This window comes from Rhamphochromis longiceps, linkage group LG23, assembly GCF_057381845.1.
Source record: "Rhamphochromis longiceps isolate RC_006_pf linkage group LG23, R_longiceps_female_GT1.1, whole genome shotgun sequence".
NCBI classification, from domain to species: domain Eukaryota; kingdom Metazoa; phylum Chordata; class Actinopteri; order Cichliformes; family Cichlidae; genus Rhamphochromis; species Rhamphochromis longiceps.
Window position 1 is genome coordinate 39,307,300 of NC_140578.1, and position 6,399 is coordinate 39,313,698.

The window sequence follows — 6,399 nt, forward strand, 5'->3', positions numbered from 1 at the left end:
CATAGCAACTGCACTGCAGTGGTCTCAAGATGTGTGGGGGGTGATGTTCCTGTGTAAGTTGACAGGTAAGGCTCAAGAAGCTTGTTCCAGTCTGCTTATGGATGACTGCTTAGCTTATGGAAAGATTAAAACTGCTGTCCTCCAAGCCTATGAACTTGTACCTGAGGCCTATAGGCAGCATTTTCGAGGTTTGGAGCCGGCACAGGGTCAGTCCTACCTTGACTTTGCTCGGGAGAAGGCAAAGCTTTTTGGTAGGTGGTGCTCTGCAAGCCAGGTTAACAATTTTGGGTCGTTACGTGAGCTCATGCTTGTGGAGGATTTTAAAAACTCTGTTCCTGAGTGTATTGCTCTTTATTTAAGCGAACAAAGGGTTTCCACGTTACAGCAGGCTGCCATACTGGCAGATGAGTTTACCCTAACTCATAAAACAAATGCTGTAGAATGTGACATCCCTTCTCGCTATAATACATCTTGGAGAGCTAGGAGGGAGCCAGCTAACGAAGCTGAAAAAGTTGTGGTTTCGAGACCCAAAACGACGCTTTGTTTCTGCTGCCACAAACCTGGACACCTTGTTGCTAACTGTTTGAGACTGAAACTCAAACAGAAAGCACACTCAAAGCAAAAATGGCCTGCTTTGAGAAAAGTCAGTCAGGGTTCTCAAACCGACAAGGTTGCCCGGCCTAGTAAAAGGCTACACTTGGAGCATAATTGCTCAATAGTGTCATGTAGTCAGTGTAAGAGGTCAACTAACCCTGAGCTGCCGCAGGTTGACCAATTCTCCGGTCCTCAAAATGACCTGCAGGGGGACAGACTGTGTATAAAACCACCAGTAACCCTTTTGCCTCCTTGACTCCTTTTTCTAACCCAGTCACTTTTTGTTACTCCCCCCTCACCGCCTAGACCCCTCAGGGGAACGTAACAGACATCTTAGCAAAGAACCAAACTGAAATTAGATCTTTAGTCACTTTTTACTAGCATCCTGTCACAAAGAAATATCATTTGTTCCCATTTCTTTAGTTGCCTGTATGAAAAATACCAAACACAGTTTGGCAGGCATTTAGCACCAGCAAGGTGATTTTCAAAGAGCTCTTAGCTGAAAACGTGACATATCTCAACAGGATGTGCAGTGTGTCCTTAAAAAATTGAGGAAACTGAAAAAGTGAAAGACAAAAGAACATGTGGCATATGGGGATAAAACAAACAAATAAACAAAAACATCTACAGCAGTTTAACAGTACCTCAAAGTCATGTCCTTAAGAAATTAGAAAAATCCAACAAAGACCTGACCCAGGACCTGAGAGATGTATCTGACATTTCAGCTGCTCCATCTACTGTTCACTGAAGCCTCATCAGAAATGGTCTCAGTGGAAGGGTGGCTGTCAAGAAGTCATTTTGAAGGTAGGGAAAAAGAGAGAATGGGCTGAACTATGCCAAATTATTCAAGGACTGGACTGAATCACTGGCCATAGGTCTTATGGAGTGAATATGAAAATTATGGCTCAGATCATTGTCAATATTTATGGAGGAGGTCATGAGAGAGGTACAGCAGTGAGAAGAATAGAATAGAGTAGCTACTTTATTGTCATACGGAACATACCCGAGTTAGAGCAAAATTTTGATGCACTGACCCCCCCCCCCCCCCCCCAATTGGACTAATACAATACAAAACATATAATAAAGAACTTAAGATAAAATATAAATGTAATATACAGTATCTATATACATATAACAATGTATTGCACAGCAAAAGCCAGTATAAAGCCCTAAAATAACCATTTAAAACACGAAGAGTTTCAGAGAGTGTTTTGTGCAAATATGGAGGTAGGAGAGGGGAGAGAGGTTGCCGTGAGTCACTGAGTTCGAGAGTCTGTATACAAACATGGGTAAGCCAGCATGGAGGCACTGAGGATGACTCTGATCTTGTGTCAAAGTGTAATGTACTGATGTCCCTGAGTGACAGTCCTGTGGTTCAGAGTGAGGACTCAGATGTTTGCTAACTGTACGTTTTTCCAGCCAGCAATGAGTATGAAGACACTGCTACCACCTGGACTAAATATCTGGCAGATACCAGAGCTAAAATTAATATCACAGCACCATATTATGGTTAGCTAACACACTTACCAATAGCAAAATGCTCATTCATTGATAGATTTCTGGTGTCTAGGTTTATTTATTCCTTAATCACAATGGCAATTTACTAAAACGAACGGACAAAACAAGGTTTATTGGTCACATACATAATCATGCAGAGTACAACATACAGTGAAATGTGTCGTGTCCAAGCTGCGGACAAAGCCGCGCCATTCCAGGGCTTGGTGTTTTGGCACGAGGGGCCTAGTACTTACTGGATACTGGGAGGGAATCGAACTTGCAACTTCAGCTCTGAGGGTGTGTGGTCTCACCACTACATTATCCAGCTGCAACAAAAGGAGGCTATGCCCTAACCCTACAACAAAGCTCTGAAGTAACTTAATGTGGCTTAATGTTCTATTTACTCAGTGGTTGTGAATTCTGCATTGCACACAGAGGACAGTGGGACGGGAGCATTTGGTCTTCTGCTTTATCATTGAGCAACCTATACGATCGTATAGGTTGATTATCATGTTTTTTGCATGATAATCTAGGTTTCAATGTTTTTCTATTTAGTGACAGTGTCTTTATTAAACAAAAAAAAGTCCAATGCGTAACCCTTGTGGACACTATGGATTCTCAACTCAGCTGTTGCAAATTCTTGTCTGTGCAGACCTGTCAGGAATGTTGGATTGGGACATAGGAGGGTAACTAGTTCTGCTCTTTAAAATTAAAGCAAAAGAGTTGTTTTCACCTCACCAGAAAGAGAAAAAATCTGGTATAAAAATGCACTTCAGCCTATACATCTATTTGATATTTTGTCTCCTTGCTAAGAATGTGGTAAATGTTACTGCTTTGGATGGAATTTCAGCATGAAGGAAATGTCATCTACTAAAGATCTCCATGACAATCTTATCACAGAAAACTTTTCACTTTTGATCTCTGGCCATTTCTGACTTAACGCTCATTTGCACAGAAAATATATGGCCTAAGGGGAAATTGCATGACAGGTGCTGTCAATTAAAGTTGATTTGAGATGTATAGATGAGCTGTGCAAGTTATAAATGGGATTCTTAGAACTTGCTTAAGCAAGTTTTTTTTTTTTTCATGCTCAGCATCTTTTACAAATTGAATTCAAACACCCCACTGGGATTTCTTTTAATACTCGAATAAATTTTAACACCAGGTTAAGAAATGAATATCAAGAGATGGAGACATAAAGATGTAGGGGGTAAAAAATTGCTGTCACTAAAGGAATCACATTTGAGTTATAATGTCGAATTTAAAGATTTACATAGGCAAAATGTTTATGCTAATGTTACTCTTTTGAGTCCTATGCTTGAGAGAAATTTGTTCTATTCCCACACTGGATTATAATTCCCCAAATCAAATTCTGGACTCAGGTACAACATCTTGTTTAACCGTATTAAAGGAAATGAAATGATGGCAAAATCAATGAAAAAACATGATTCTCCCAAAGAGGAATGGACTCATTTTTTCCCCTTTCTCTCTGTGATTTAGAATATCAGCTGTAAAGGGTGGCATCAGCCTTATTTCCTCAGGTATATAATTCTCCTACCTCTGTCAAAAGAGTGAACCGCCATCTATTCATCACCAGGTCAATCCATCATTCACAAACTTGTTGTACATATTGTGATAACAGATACTACTTTGGTACTAATTAATAGACTAATTAACAAACACTTGAGTAAAACTAGGACAGCAACCTCCTTGCGACTAGGAAAAATGGCTGTTTGCCTGCATTGAATCTTTTCGCTTTCGGCAACCTATTAGAAGTAGTTTCAGTGCAGCAACCACTTTCAAATGCACACATGGTAAGATGCAACCTGTCTCCAATTGCAGTGCAACCACTATTAATCACATTCATATAGGTTAGTGAAGATTTGCAAATAACTGCCATGTAATTTAGAAATGCAGACAGATTGATAGCACGTTTCAGTCAAATCCAGTCTGAGTCAGTCTGTGCCAATGAGTGGAACTCATCTGCAATCTTTGCAATAGGGGGCTTGACTCAACTGGTTGAATTTTGGTTATTTTTCTATACAAGGGCAATAGCCTATGTCAGTGGGCCCCAACCCCCGGGCCACGCACTGGTGCCGGTCCATGCGTCGTTTGGTACCGGGCCACGAGAGTTGAGGCTTGGGTGTGAAATTGATGTTTTTCAGGCTTTTAATTGGTTTTTATCATTTTTTTTTAATCGTTTTTATTGTTAACTCAGTTTCCCTGGGTCTTTTCCCATGTGTTATGAATAAATCTTCTTTTTTTTTGGTACTGGTTTTATTTTGCTGTATTTATCTGTGACACCTTAAAAGCCCGTCCGTGAAAATATTGTCGGACATAAACCGGTCAGTGGTGCAAAAAAGGTTGGGGACCGTTGGCCCATGTCATTTTGCAGCTAAATCGCTGTCCTGCAGCAACTATGTCACTATTTGTGGAGGAATTTCTGTTTCACATCTATGAAGTTACTGTTGTTACTGGAAGAAATTTAATGTTCACATATACGTTATTAATTTTCTTACTGAGTGGGGCTCGTTGTTATGATTACACTGAGCCACTGTTTCTGAGGTAAGTCACTTTCAATCTGTGCACAAAAGTTTAACAAAAAGAGAAAAGAGAGACACAAATTGTAGACATAATTCAGTGGGTTGGGTAAAATTTTGCAACAAAGATGATATGAGTAAAAATGTTTAATTTTTGATAACAGCCACTGTTATCTCTAATGTGAATGTAGCGTATGACTAGAATTTCAGTTAGCAAAACTAGAGCACAAACGTCATGGACTTCTTGTATTTCACAGCAGACCATATTATTATTATACCTCTTATTTTAATGCCCAAATAGGTGAGTTAAGATAAAAATTTAATCAATTTAAACAAATTGAATAAAAAAAACAAAACATGCCTTTTAACGCACCTATTTCACCTTGATTCATATCTTCACTTCCCACAAGGCATATTAGTGTTAGACCAGCTGGTAACACTGATTAGAAACCTAGTATTTAACAAGCCTGAAAGTTAATCATTGGTCAGGGTTATAGTTTGATGATTGCACACTGGCACTGAAATGCCACCAGGCATAATTCCAAAACCACAAAGCCAAAAGAAGAGATGATCGACTGAGAGGAGTACAAGCTGGATCTATTGATCAATCACATCCAGACTGTGCAAATATCACAAAGATCTGTGATATTTTTTGAGTTATCTGCAGACTTAATTTCACGTCCTGACATGATTGAATTCTGACTAAATGCAGCTTGTAGCTGACGTTTTCTTAGATCATTATCTATCAACAGTATTATTGTATTATTATAAAGTATTATTATCAACAGTAACAAATGTAAGAAGCACAGTTTCTCAGTTTGACTCTTAGCTCTGGACTCTCAGGGTTGCCAGGTATGGTGCAGGAACAATGACAGCTGCTGTTTAGCTAATCTAAGTGCTTCTACTGCATTTACATGTCCTTGATTATCCCTGTCCACTGTGATGCGTACATCTTGTGATTACTGCACACCCACAGTCTGAGAGATCAGACAGATCTTTAGACTAAATTAGCAGCCCTCACTCTGTGGGAAGAGAGGAAGAGATTCAGCAGGTAACACATCTTAAGAAATAATGAGTAGGTCTTAAAAAGATAAAAAACATTTTTATATATATATGTATGTATATGTGTGTGTGTGTGTGTGTGTGTGTGTGTGTGTGTATATATATACATATATATATATATATATATATATGTGTGTATATATATGTGTATATGTGTGCTATTTCATTGAGTTTGCTCACTGTAATAAAAGCACGATAACTCATTAAACATTGAGCTTTAATCAGCAGCAGTGCTAAATTTCTCTTAAAAATGAATCTGGTGTAGTTTCATTCAATTATCATAATCATTTGTCAACAGCAGCACATTATTTTCTCCAGCATCCTTGCTTTTGACAATACCTCATTACCCAATTTCACCACCCCACGAACATAGCTGGTGACAGCTTGTAATTATTAATTGTATAAGGTTTTGGTGAAGGTTGGAGTCTGAGCAACTTAAAAAAGCTTACACCGTGTTCAAGGTCAGGACTATTGTTTATTTTACCATTGTGTTTGGAAAAGCTATTACCATTCTAGTTTGTCCAAACCTGAAAAAAAAAAAAAAAAAACATTCTTAATTTTCGGCGACATTTTGCTGAAATGGTCCTCAACAGCAGTTGGGAGAAAATGCATAAAAACAGGTGGTGACAGTTGGGGGGTCTTGTCTCTGAACGCGACTGTGAGGTGGTGACACCTGGCTGGCGCGCTTAGCTCAGCATGACCAGCC